The sequence below is a fragment of the Vombatus ursinus genome, unplaced genomic scaffold (assembly GCF_900497805.2).
Source record: "Vombatus ursinus unplaced genomic scaffold, bare-nosed wombat genome assembly UNPS02014880.1, whole genome shotgun sequence".
Classification (NCBI taxonomy): domain Eukaryota; kingdom Metazoa; phylum Chordata; class Mammalia; order Diprotodontia; family Vombatidae; genus Vombatus; species Vombatus ursinus.
In genome coordinates, this window is record NW_020954658.1 from 168177 (window position 1) to 182466 (window position 14290).

Sequence of the window (14290 nt, forward strand, 5' to 3'; positions counted from 1 at the left end):
CTCCCTAGGTGCAGCTCCAAGCCCAGACATCTCCTTCCTGTATCCAGTCCTAGCCTCCTGTGTCACGTCCTCTCCCTAGGTGCAGCTCTAACCCCAGACGTCTCCTTCCTGTATCTGGGCCTAGCCTCCTGTGTCACGTCCTCTCCCTTGGTGCAGCACTAAACCCAGACATCCCCTTCCGGTATCTGATCCTACAATCAATGACTAGTAGGTGGGCTGAGGAGGAGGGACTAGGAAGGTATATAGGGGCGGTAGGGGTCAGAGCTCGCTCTCTCTTGCTCCTGCTCTCTTGCTCTGGCTTTCCTGTTTGGCCTTGCTGTGATGGCCTCTGAATAAAGCTCGAGTGTTTGCACCTCCTGATCAGCTCGTCTCTGTGTTTATCCGGGTGGGCACCGAAGACTGGTAAGTATGACCTCAGCAGCCTGCTCCTTATAGGAGGAGAGTGCATGGCGCAACCGGCACAAGTCATGTTGTAAAGAAGAATTAGAATCGATAGGAGAAGAAACAAAGAAGATGAAACCAAACATAACAGAAGAAGAAAAGAGCAAATAGTATGCTTCTATCTGCATTCGAACTCCATAGTTCTTTCTCTGGATATGAATAGCATTTTCCATCATGAGACTTTTGGAGAAGTCTTAGGTCCTTGCATTGCTAAGAAGAGCTAAGTCTATCAAAGTTAGTCATTGCACAACACGGCTATTACTGTGTACAATGTTCTCCTGGTTCTGCTCACTTCACTCAGCATCAGTCCATACAAATTGTTCCAGGTTTTTCTGAAGTCTGCCTGCTCAACATTTCTTATAGCACAACAGTATTCCATTATATTCATATACCACAACTTACTTGTTTAGACATTATACAATTGATGGGCATCCCCTCAATTTCCAATTCTTTGCCACCACAGAAAAAGTTCTATAAATATTTTTATACATGTGGGTCCTTTTCCCATTTATATGATCTCTTTGGGATACAGTCCTAGAAGTGCTATTGCTGGGTCAAAGGGTATGCATATTTTTATAGCCCTTTGGGCATTGTTCCAAATTGCTCTCCAAAATGGTTGGATCAGTTCACAACTCTGCCAACAATGCATTAGTGTTGCAATTTTCCCACATCTTCTCCAGAATTTATCCTATTCCTGTTTTGTCATGTTAGCCAGTCTGATAGGTATGATGTAGTACCTCAGAGTTGTTTTGATTTGCAGTTCTCTAATCAATAGTGATTTAGAGCATTTTTATATGATTATAGATAGCTTTAATTTCTTCATTTGAAAACTGCCTGTTCATAACCTTTGAGCATTTATCAATTGGGGAATGACTTGTATTCTTATAAATTTTACTTAGTTCTCTATATGTTTTAGAAATGAGGCCCTTATCACCGACTGGTTGTAAAAATTCTTTCTCACTTTTCTGCTTCCTTCCTAATCTTGGTTGTATTGGCTTTGTTTGTACAAAAACTTTTCAATTTAATGTGATCAAAATTATCCATTTTGCTTTTCATAATGTTCTTTAGCCCCAGTGTTTTCGGTAGTTAAGAAAAGACACCTGGCTGGGGAGGGGATTGTGAAAAGATGGACCTAAAACATCTATTTAAAATAATATTTTATTTTTCCCCCAATTACATGTTAAAGCAATTTTTAACCTTTATTTTTTAATTTTAATTTTAATTTTTAATTAGGCAGTTGGGGTTAAGTAACTTGCCCAGGGTCACACAGCTAGTAAGTGTCATGTGTTTGGTCTGAGGCCAGTTTTGAACTCAGGTTCTCCTGACTTCAGGGCTGGTACTCTATCCACTGCACCACCTAGCTGCTCCTTAACCTTTATTTTTTAAAAAAAGTTTTGATTTCCAAATTCTTTTCCTCTCTCCCCTCCCCCCTGCCCTGAGATGGTAAGCAATATGATATAGATTATACATGTGCAATCATGTAAAACATTTCTATATTATTAACTTCATACAAGAAGACTCAAACAAAAAAGAAAGAAAAAAAGAAAGTAAAAAAGAGTATGCTCGGGACTGCTAGGTGGTGTAGTGCATAAAGCACTGCCACTGGAGTCAGGAGGACCTAAGTTCTGAGGCTAGACCTAAATCTAGCCTCAGACATTTGACACTTACAAGTTGTGTGACCATAGGCAAGTCACTTAACCCCAGTTGCTTCACAAAAAAAGAGTATGCTTCAGTCTGTATTCACATTGCCTGAGTTCTTTTTCTGAGGGTGGATAGCATGTTTCATCATGAGTCCTTTGGGATTGTCTTGGATTATTGTATTGCTGAAAATAGCTGTCATTCATAGATCTTCATTGTACAATATTGCTGGTATTGTGTACAATGTTCTACTAGTTTTACTCACTTCACTTTGTATTAGTTCATTTAAGTATTTCCAGGTTTTTCTGAAATCATCCTACTTGTTATTTCTTATAGCATAATGATATTCTATCACAATCATATACCACAGTTTATTTGTTTAGCCATTCCCCAATTGATGGGCGTCTTCTTAATTTTTAATTCTTAGCCACCACAAAAAGAGCTGCTATGAATATTTTTGTGCAAAAGGTCCTTTTCCTTTTTTTTTTTTTAAACTTTTTGGATCTCTTTGGGATACAGACCTAGCAGTGGTATTGTTGAATCAAAGGATATGTATGCACAGTTTTATTGGCCTTTGGGCATAGTTCCAAATTGCTCTCCAGAATGGTTGGACTAATTAATAACTCTATCAACAGTGCATTAGTGTCCCAGTTTTCCCTCATTCCCTCCAACATCCATCATTTTCCTTTTTTGTCATGCTAGCTAATCTATAGCTATGAGGTAGGCCCCAAAATTTCTGAATGTTCATCCTAGTGAATGACATATTTATGTGGTTCCTAATAAGTGAAAAGAGCAGTGGATGTGGATTCAAACCCCAGCTTCAACAATTACTAGCTTTGTGACCATGGTCAAGTAACATAATTTCTCTGAGCTTTGGTTTTCTCATCTGTAAAATGAAGTAATAATTATACCTACACCACAAACTTCATAGGGTTGTGGTGAGGAAAAGACTTTTAAAATCATGTCGTGTTATAAAAAATCTTTTCTTGTTGTACACAAGCTTTTTTTTTAACCATGCATTTTCTTTCTTTTATTTTGTTGTTTTGACTTTCTCCTATCCTATCTTGTGATTATCCTAGTTTCTTGTGCTAGAGTACCTCTAACCTGCTGTCACCTTGCATAGTGGAACAAATAGTATATCCAGTTTAATTCCCATAATAATAACTTCTTCTTCTTTGTTTACCATCAGGTCACTTCAGAGTCTGCACTATTGATTGAGTCAATGGATGGAGCCAATGATTCTGTGGTGACTGAATTTGTATTGGTGGGACTTTCTGTTTCTTGGGAGATGAATATTGTCCTGTTTTGTTTTTTCTCCTTGTTTTTTGTGGGAATTGTGCTGGGAAACCTATTCATTGTGTTCACTGTGATTTTTGATCCCCACCTGCACTCTCCCATGTATTTCCTGCTGGCTAATCTCTCCCTTCTTGATCTGGGTCTATCTGCCACCGCAGTACCCAGGATGATAGCTGATGTTTTGAGTACATACAGAATCATCTCATTGCCAAGTTGTATGACACAGATATTCTTTATCCATGTTATGGGAGGAACTGAGATGGTTCTCCTTATAGCCATGGCTTTTGACAGATACACAGCAATCTGAAAGCCTCTTCATTATCTGACTATTATGAGCCCCAAAACATGTATTTGCTTTGTAGTGGCTGCCTGGGTGATTGGGGTGATCCATGCTGTGTCTCAGTTTGTTTTTGTTATAAATCTACCTTTTTGTGGACCTAACAAGGTTGATAGCTTTTACTGTGACTTTCCTCGGGTCACAAAACTTGCCTGTGTAGATACCCACATAGTGGATAACATGGTGACTGCTAATAGTGGGCTTATTTCCATGGGCACCTTCTTCCTGTTGATTATTTCCTACATCTTCATTCTGGTCACAGTCAGACATCACTCTTCAGTTGGTTTGTCCAAGGCTTTTTCCACATTGTCAGCTCATATCACATTGGTATTCTTATACTTTACTCCGTGCTTCTTTGTCTATGTATGGCCATTCCCCACACTGTCATTGGACAAATTTTTGATCATTCTTGACTTTGTTGTTACCCCTGTCTTGAATCCTGTGATCTATACATTTAGAAACAAGGAAATGAAGGTGGCAATGAAAAGACTGAGCAGGCAAATTGTGGGTTCTAAGGAGTCTTCTTGATGAATGTTGTTCAACAAAATCATGGTATGCTTCAGCCTCATGCTGAACACCCTGGGACCTAAAAAAATTATTAATCTGCTAGAAGCTGAGAACTTTCATCAGAGAGTACATTGCTTATCCTTAGAAATTACTCTTAACCATGATTGTAGAATTAATTTGGCAACCACAATTGAGTGACACATCCCATTTCCACATATAAAATTTACAGTGAGGATAATTGTATACTTGTGCTGATATCTGCATTCAACACGTTTAGTTATTTCAGTGCCATAAGGGATACTTCCTCTAATGTTACTAAAAGTTTAAGGAAAATATGATATGAGATAAAACAACCTTAACAGGGATAATTCCTTCCAAAGGCACAGAGGTGAATGCACAAGGAATGCACAGAGCTCCTAAGATGAGGAAGGAAGTCAACAACAAGTAAAAAGCATTTATTAAACACTTACTATATACCAAGCACTGTGTTAAGCACTGGGAATAAAAAGAAAAGCAAAAAGAGTCCCTGCCCTCAAAGAGCTCACATTCTAGGGGGAAGTCAATATGTAAACAACTATGTATATACAAAATATATACATATATATGTATATATATATACACATATCAGCAGGGGAATTAGATAATGAGGAAGTCAGAGTAGGAGTCTAAGTCAGGTTGGCTTCAAGCAGTTGGCCTAAAGACATTACAATATAGTTAGGGACATCAGGGTAGAGTTTGTTTATAGTTTCAGTATAACATTTGATTTAATACATCAAACATTTACTACTATGTGTGCAGAATTACTCTTGGGAAATGGCAGTGTTTGGGGCAATGACGTGCAGGCATACCTCTGTGTTGGTCAAGGTTTTATTTAATATTCTCAACTATTAGTAAGCTTGGTAAGGAGCACCTCTATAAAACAATATTTTCATTGAAATTCAATGTTTCCAATGAATAAAATCTGGGCTTGTATAAGACAGTATATGATAAAGTCCAAGTTTCTTAAAATGACACTGAAGTCCCTTCATATGTCTCTAACCTACTTTTTCAGGTTCTTTCCCCATGTTTCCCCACAAAATAATTTACCCTTTAGTCAAATTGTAGTGTTTTCCATCCTCAAATCAATTCTCAAGACTTCCCCTTCTGGGTTTTTGCTTGTGTTACAGTAGTACTTATGCCTATAATGTCCTCTTCACCCATCATTGCCTGTTCACATCCTATATAATTTCAAAATTCAGTTAAAAATGACATTATCTATTAAAAGGTAGCTAGGTAGTGTAGTGGATCGAGTACTGGACCTGAAGTCAGAAGACTCACCTTTCTGAGTTCAAATCTGTTCTCAAACACTTACTAGCTATGTAATCCTGGGCAAGTCATTTAGTCCTATTTGCTTCAGTTCCTCATCTGTAAAATGAGCTGGAGAAGGAAATGACAAACTACTCCAGTATCTTTGTCAAGAAAACCCCAAATGGGGTCATGAAGAATTGGACATGAATGAAATGACTGAACAAAAACAATTATCATTAAACCTCCCTTGATAATTCCTTGTCCTTTCTGGCTCCCCCCTTTCAGTGGTCATTTATACCTCATCTGATGTAATAGCTCTTTCTACCCTTATAAGGCAATTATCTACTTATTGATATGGATCTGTGATCTCTTTGATTCAGGCATTTCATCTAGTAATACAAATCATAATCTACCCATGCCTACCTATCCTATGCTACCTTTGTCCTTGATCTCCCAAAAGTGCACCACATGTGATGTCCACCTAAATTGCTGGGGGCCTTCCTTGCTTTCTCTCAACATCATGAGTGTACCAGTGGGACATTCTCAGTGTTGACCTGTCATCCCTTGCTCTTTCAACATTAACAATCTATTTCTCCTTATCATGATTCCTTGATGACTACATTCTTCCTTTGAGTTCCTAATTTGTGACATGCTACAGTTTCTTCACACTTACAATGGTATTATCTCTTCCTTCTCTGTGATATTCATTTTTATTTTATTCAGAGACAATGGTGTTCCATGGCTTATTGCCATGTAGCAACAATGGTAAAATGTGAGTATTGAAAATATAGGCCTTCACTGTCATAGGAAGCTTGTGGGTCAATAACAGAGCTTTGCAATTTTCTGAAAGCCAAAAATGGGAAATGAATGGTGGAAAGGACATTTATGCTAATTACTATAATTTCATACAAAAGTTTAACCACTGTACATCAATTACCATTATGAGACCAAAAGAATAGAAACTCGTTATGCAAAATCTCAGGAGAAGAAAGTCAGAAATTTGAACAACATAATTTCATAAAATGCTAAGAATCTGTGGAGAAAAAGCAGCAACAGCAACAGCAACACAGGTTTAAAGAAATCTTGACAAGAGGCTCAATAAACAAAGCCCTGAAGGCATTTATGGATAAACTGGAAAGACACCTACAAATGGAGAAATGTTGGAAAAATCTGCAAAGGATTTTTTTTTTTACAATAAATTATTTTTCCTATCAAAGATGATGGAGCTACATTTAGATTCTAATGAGATAGTTCTAAATTTGTGTCTTGAGGAAATAGAATGGTACTGATGGTAACAAAGATGGGAAAAGAAGCTGGATCAGAGTAAGTGTATAAAAAAGTTTGTGCTGGAGCTGGGGAAATTTTTAGGGCATTAAGAGTTCAATTCTTTAGGAATATGACATAGGGAATTATATAGAGAATGTGGGGAAAAGTCATATCTAATTATTATTTTTAAAAATTTACCAAGAGTATCAATAGCATACTAAGGTCAACTTTTTCATCTGAATAAAATGTTTATGAGAATAAACTACACATGCATAGAGGACTGTGCTTAATGAGGGAATTAGAAAGGAATGGGTAGCTTTTATAAGCATTATTTCTTAGTAGTCTGGTTTTTTACTATCACAAAAACTAACTAGAAGACATTTTGTTTGTTGTTCAATTGCTTAATCACGTCCTACTCTTTGTGACTCCATAGAGCATGGCATGCTAGGCACTTCTATCCTCCACTATCTCCTGAAATCTGTTTAAACTCCTCTTTGTTGCTTCCATGATGCTATCTAGAAGATGCAGAGAATATAAAATTCACTGCACTTATCATTTGTTGATGAAAAAATAATTTAATTCAGTGGGGCAAAATATTATGTGATGTGTTTTCTATGTATATGTCAAAATTATACAAAATTCCTTGAAGGATGATACCTACTGAGGTAACCTTGTTTGATGGTTCTTTGATCATTAATATCAAGTGAGGTGGAAAAGAGGTATGTTTACCAAAGTTGGCCACAGTCATAGAGGAGATTTCCAAGCAGAAGAGTCTAAGTCAAGGAAGGAGTCCTTATAGGACAGGAGTTCTTAACTTGGAGTACATGAAATTTTAAATTTTAAAATTTTAAATATTTGATACAATTTTAAAAATATTTTGATATAATTAACAAATATTTTGGCATGATAAATATTTCAACAAAATTGATTTCCTTCATAATCCTATATATTTTGTTCTGAGAAAGGTTCCATAGCCTTCACCAAACCTCCATATGGGTCCATGTCCATGACATAAAAGAATTAAGAAGCCCTGCTATAGAGGGTAAAGTGCTTTAAATTCTGCTGTTTGTTGATAATGTAATGCTGATTACATAAAAAACCTGAAATACTCCTGAACATACTCCCAAATGAGATCCATTATTTTTTTAGAGTTTGACCTAAATATCCATTCAATAAAAATCAAGTAGAGTAGTACTTAGTGCCCAAGGTACTGTAGTGTCTAAGAGCACCTGACCTCTCTGAACTTCCTTATTACTGTGGAGGGTAACACCGTGCTTTGTCACCCAGGCCCACAGGCTTGGTGTCATCTTTGAGTCCTCACTTTCTTCTCTCCCCATGTCCAATTGGTTGCTGAGTTCTGTCAATTTTATCTTTGTAAAATCTCTTATACATGACCCCTTCTCTCTTCTGACATTGCTATTACCCTGGTATAGGCTCTCATTATCTTGTACCTAGACTATTGGGATATCTTGCTAGTTGATCTCCCTGTCTCAAGTCTTTCCTCACCCCAGTCCACCCAGTCCACTCACCTGCCAAATTAATCAGATGAATTTTCTTAAAATGCAGATTAGATCATGTCACCTTCCTATTTGATAAACTCCAGTGGCTTCCTGTTATCTCTAGTATTGAATATATTGAATGTAAAACCTTTTTTTTTTTTTTGGGTAGTCAAAGCTCTTCATAAGCCCTCCTTTCCACTCCTTGCTCCCATCTTCTGTTATCCAGTGTTACTGACTTCCTTGTTGTTCTTCACACAAGACACTCCATTTTCAGAGTCCAGGCATTTCCCCATGCCTGGAATAATTCCCCTCCTCATCACTGTTCCCTGGCTTCCCTGGCTTCTCTAGCTTCTCTGCCTTCTTTCAAGTCCCAACTAAAATCCTATCTTCTATGAGAAACCTTTCTTGAATTCCCTTAATGCTAGAGCCTTCCCTGTGTTGATTATCTGCAATCTGTCTTATTTGTACACAGTTGTTTGCATGCTGTCTCCCTCATTAGACTTTAAACTCCTTGAGAGCAGGAGCTGTTTTTTGCCTTGATTTGTATCCCTGGATGTTAGCACGATGTCTGGCACATAGTAGGTGCCTAATAGTTATTGACTGAATGACTGATCTCAATGTCAGGGTAGGTACCCCACCAGACGTTTACCTGAACTTCAAGATAATCTGTTGGTCTTCATCCCCTGGAAGACAATTTTTGAGCTCCTTCTTATGGGTTTAGCCAGAGGACATAATTAACTAAAAACAAAGCATCAATGAAATGGCATAGTAAAAAAAGTAGCAATGAAACATTTTCTCCACAAACTTTGGGTGTCGTCTCCAGCACATATACCCTACATTAGTGGGAAGAGTGCACATATGTTTGGAACAAAGGCAGAAAAGCACAAATATAGGAATATACATGGCCAGGACATGCATGTGGAAAGGCACATTAAAATATTGTATGAATAAAAAAGAGGGACTGGTCATCTGGCAAGAGAGAATTATAACTGAAGGGCATCTTATGCACTTTAATGGTGTCTTGGTGATGTCAAATGATTCTGGGAGAAGCCATCCAATCAGAAGTTATTTTCAACATGGGTTCTCATCTGTAAAATGAGGTAATTGGAGTAGATAGCCTCTAGCTCATATCAGTAATTCTGGGATACCTGATAGCATAGGGTCTGTATTCTTCTCATTGTGAATAATGAAAAAGCAAAAATATGATTTGGCAATTGAGGTTTTTTTGCAAGCATTAAACTCTTTATATTAGGTTTTTGATAGCCAAAGCCCTTAGTAGAAGACCAATACTTAGATAGTCAAAGGAAGGGAAGGATTAGAGCAGGGAGTAAGCAGACAAGTTGAGCAGGTAGATTCATTCTCTGGTAGGACAAATTTGAGGGCTTTTAACTATGATATTTAGAAGCAGCTAAGTGGCATAGTAGATAGAGTACCAGGCCTGGCATCAGGAATGAAGAGGTCTAGAGGTTTTGGGGTGCTCAAACAGACCCCCCAAGATCGTGGCGCTGGATCTGCCTGAATGAATTCAACCCAAATCTTCTTCCAGCCAGAGAAATAGTTTATTAGAGATAAAGCATATAGGCCAGACTCCCAAGGAACCCAAACATCAGTAACGCCCGTAAGGATGAGTGGGCATGAGACAGTCTCAGCCTTTTGGGCATGAGAAAAGCTCAGTGTCTGAATGGGGGCTAGAGTGGATAAAGCACATGTAGGCCAGGTGACGCCCGTAAGGACGAGTGGGCATGAGAGTCTCAGCCTCTAGGAGTGAGAGGTTCTCAGCATCTAAATGAGGGCTAAGGTGGTCAGGTGACTCCCGTAAGGATGGGCAGGCATGAGACAGTTTCAGCCTTTTGGGTGTGAGATTCTCAGCATCTGAATGGGGGAGGCCAGGTGATGCCCATAAGGATGACCTGGCATGAGACAGTCTCAGCCTTTTGGGAATGAGCAAAGCTCAACCTCTGAATGGGAGCTGGAGGCTAAGGTGATGCCTGTAAGGATGAGTGGGCATGAGACAGTCTCAGCCTTTTGGGCATGAGATTCTCAGCATCTTAATAGAGACAAGATGGATCTAATATACAGAAAGACTATGGGAGGGATCTAGGAGTGGCCAAGTAGTTTGGGGTGCCAGGAGGAAGGGCCTAGGGAGGTCTGGATGGGAGTGGCTAGTAGGCTGGGGTGAACAGAACTCCTGGGTTCTGGACCTCCCTAGCTAGGATTAAGGGTGGGAAATGGCCAGGGGCCATAGGAAGGTAAAACAATGGCAGGAAGATTGGGTGTAGCCACAATGAAAGGCCAGTTGACGGGACTATAGAGTAACTTTGGGTGGCCAGAGGAGGGGGGGGGTTGGTTGAAAATGGATCTAGGTAAGTTTGGAAGGTCTGAGAGATTAAACAGACAAGGGGAATAGATAATGAAGGGAACTGGAAGGTAGAAGTTTGCTTTCAAAGGGAGATAAAGAGAGCTTTCAAAGGGAAATAAAGGCAGTTTATAAGGACAAAGTGGAGCCAGGTTCTTTTTAGGGCTAGGGAGGAAGGTGTATCTGAATAAGATCAAAAGGCAAGGCTGAGGTTTTGGAAGGGCAAAGGTCTTGGCTTCTGAAACTGAATGAAGCCCTCTTCAAAGAACACTTATCTTCCTGAGTTCCAAACTGGCCTTAGACAATAACTAGTTGTAAGCAGACAAGTCACTTAACCCTGTTTGCTTCAGTTTCCTCATCTGTAAAGTGAACTGGAGTAAGAAATGGCAAACCACTCCAGTTTCTTTTCCAAGAAAATCCCAAATGGGGTAATAAAGAGTTGGACATGACTGAACAAGAACAAAAAAATGATCTTTGTATTTTCTCTCCTCAGCCTCAAGCAGCAAATAGAATTCCCTGTGAATATTCTCATTTGTTGCTAGAGGCTCCCAACTGTGCTCTGTTTCAGTTAGATTATACGCAGCCTTCATTTCTTTTTGTTTCAGACTTGTCCCCAGTCATATGGTACTCGAGGTAAGTCTCCATAGGTTTGGAAGCCTTTAGGCATCTTCTTCCTTAAGATCTAATGATTTCTGTAGGCAATTATCTAAGGGCTTCTGCTACCAAAAACCCAATATGAAGAGTTTAATGCACGCAATAAGCCCCAATTACCAAATCATACTTTTGCTTTTTCATTATCTACAATGGAAAGAATGCAGACCCCAAGCAATCAATATCTCAGATTCATACATAGGAGCTAGGTGCCATCTGCTTCAACTACTTCATTTTACAGGTGAGAACCCACATTGGAAAAACTTTCTGTTTGGCTGGCTTCTCCATTTAAGGAGAATGCTCAGGTCAACCATGTCTCATTTCTCTCTAGGCTCCATTCTGGACTTTCTCCACCATGCTCCTGCCCAGGTACCTCTGTCTCCCCCTCCCCCCACCCCTTTTTCAGTTTCCTTTGATGTGTCATCTTCTTCCCTTAGAATGTAGGCTCCTTGAGGGCAAGGTCTGTTTTGCTTTCTATTTGTATTCTTAGCACTTAGCATAGTGCTTGGCACATCATAAGCACTTAATCACCTTTTGATTCATTGACAGAGAGGTTAAATGCACCTTTTCAAGGTCATACAGGTTGTAAATGAAAGAGGCATGACTTGAATCTATGTTCTCTGATTCCAAGTACAGTACTCTTTCTACTGTACCGTCTGGGAGTTGAGAGACCTGTACTAAACACCACTTCAAGGGAGAAGAGGTAGTTCCAGCCATAGACTCACAGAAGGAGAGTTTACTAGTTTATCTTTTTTTTTCTTGGATGTTAAGATTATGATCTTTAAACTATGGTCCTGGAATTTCTTTCCATCATCTGTTTGCTTCCCCATGGTGAGATACATCTGCTCATTCTGTGACTATTCTCTCCCTTTCCCAACTCAATCATGCGACACAGCATCACTATAGAAAATTATTCACCCTATGGGGCTATTTCATATAAACTACTTGGTAATTTAGGGGGCATGAGACACTTTTCATCCTCTCTGGTTCCCTTTGTTTCATTACCAGGCAATTTTTCCAATGTTTTTCCACTGGGGAAAACCAGTATGATTCTAAGACATGGTTACCAGGGGAAACCAATGATGGGCTGGGGACCAGAGATTTCAGCAACATCATGGGTCACTAACACACAGAGCAATTAAATAACTTCATTCCTACTAAGGAAAATACTTATATAACTCTTTTTTCCCTTTGGCGGTTTTCCCAATGCAAGGAGAAAGGTTAAGGTCCCTGAGTTTTTACAAATTATGAAGATGCTTTTGCCTCAAGTCCTGTAACAGAACAGGTAGAGGAGAGAGATATTTTTATGGTCTATTCTCACCCTACATTACTTTACTGTTTTCTCTCCTTCCCTTCCCCCCCTACTCTTTTTTCTGTCTTTCTGTATCTCTCTCTTTTTTTTTTCACTTTGCCCTCTGCATTATATACTTTCCTTTTATTCTATGTCACACACATTCAATCACTCTATTTCATTATGACTTGGAGCTGTGATGTAATGAGTTGTTACCTAAAACTTTTATCTTTGGTGAATTAGTGTGTTCTTTTCTCTCCTATCTCCTTTATCACTCTCATCTTCAAGTTTCCCACTGGGAATCAAGCAGCCCAAGTCTAGTGCTTGATTATCACTACACCCACTTAATGTTTGGATAGGCTGTATAGAATCAAGCCCTGTTGTAGGTGAAAAGGGAAAAGAATCTAATCAGCTCCAAACTGGGAAAAGGCATTGTTAACTTAATCAGTTAACTTTGTAACCAGTCTGAATTATGGAGGTATCTTTAGAGAGATGAGACTGATCAGTATTTCTTGAGGCTAAATGATCTGGGGCTAGTTAAGTAGAAATGATCTGATGATCACAGATTTATAATGGGAAGGGAGCTCAAAAGCCAACTAATTAAGTCCTCTCATTTTACAGATGAGGAAAAATGAGGCCCACAGAGGTTAAATGACTTTCCAAACACCAAGGAGTAAGTAGGTTCCAAACCCATGCCTTATTACTCCATATAGAGTACTTTATACTTAAATTGTGAAAAGAAAACCTTTGTCAAATTGAGTTTAGGCTGTTGTGAGAGAGGCAGAAGTGGAGAGAAAAAGAGAAATCATTTAAGCTTTCTCAGTATCAGTTTAATTGTCTCTAAAATGGGAGCAATAATATTTGCTCTGGAGGAAGTGCTTATATGAATGTAAATAATAATAGCAATGATGATGATGAGTATTGAAAAGTGCAAAGCAGCGTGATATAGAGAGGAGGCATAGTGTAGTGGATAGGGCAGTGGACTGAAAGTTACGAAGCCCTGGGTTCAAATCTCAAATCAGATATTTGCTAGATGTGTGACCTTGGATAAGTAGCAACTTAGTGCCTCAGTTTCCTTATCTATAAAATGAGGAGATTGTACTTGATGCTCCCCTCCAACTCTAAACCTACAATCCTTTGAGGATAGGATAAATGGAAAAAAATATTTCATGAGGGATGTTATAGGAGACTTCTGCTTGGTTTTCATTCCAAGGGGTTCTGATCCCCTATCAATAAGGTTAAGACCAGGTTTATTCTCCAGGGTAAGAAAATATCTCTTCCTTCAATTTGTTTTCATGTGGGCATATACGATTGGAAAGATAGGCAGTGTGGTGTAGTCAAAGAATATTGTAATGAAAATCTAGGACCTGGATTTTAGCCTGCTCTGTGGTTAATTTGCTTTTGATTATGATCAAATTATTAGTCCTATTTGAGTCTCAGTTTTCTCTTCTGCAGAATCAAGAGGTTATTCTATTTTATTTCAACTCTACCAAATATCATGATTCTGCTCTCCACCTTTTGTTCTGTTCAGGTATGTACCTCCATTCCAGATTTGAGAAAGCGACTCCCCCAGGCCTTCCAGTGGTGGAGCCAAAAATTTCCAGTAGGGAAAGACAGCCCACTCTGCTGGGGATCTGGGCATCTGGAGAACTCCTGGGAGCTTTTTTACAAATTTTACAGTTTTCTGAGTAATAAGAGGGGCCTCCTTTTCTTTTAAATGA

General features: G+C 38.9%; 1 pseudogene; it reads left to right on the forward strand.

The window, feature by feature from the left end:
* Positions 1-3301: 3301 nt before the first annotated feature.
* On the forward strand, positions 3302-4240 carry LOC114028404 (annotated as a pseudogene).
* Positions 4241-14290: the final 10050 nt, after the last annotated feature.